At 36.9% G+C, this 312-nt stretch overlaps 1 pseudogene; it reads left to right on the top strand.

The window, feature by feature from the left end:
* Window positions 1-312, top strand: part of LOC104746974 — a 13220-nt pseudogene that overhangs the window by 12007 nt on the left and 901 nt on the right.

Here is a 312-nt window from a genome sequence, read left to right as displayed (position 1 = left end):
AAATCTCAGTCTTTGTGACTGAGACTAGGGACAAATCATATAGAAATCTCAGTCTTTGTGACTGAGATTAGAGTCAAGTCACATAGAAATCTCAGTCTTTGTGACTGAGACGAGGGACAAATCACATAGAAATCTCAATCTTTGTGACTGAGACTAGGGACAAATCAAAAAGAAATTTCAGTTTTTGTGACTGAGAGTAGGGACAAATCACGTAGAAATCTCATTCTTTGTGACTGAGACTAGGGACAATTCACAAAGAAATCTTAGTCTTTGTTACTGAGACTAGGAACAAATCACATAGAAATCTCAGTC

Source organism: Camelina sativa, chromosome 2, assembly GCF_000633955.1.
Source record: "Camelina sativa cultivar DH55 chromosome 2, Cs, whole genome shotgun sequence".
Taxonomy (NCBI): Eukaryota; Viridiplantae; Streptophyta; class Magnoliopsida; order Brassicales; family Brassicaceae; genus Camelina; species Camelina sativa.
This window is presented reverse-complemented; position numbering and strand designations above follow the sequence as displayed.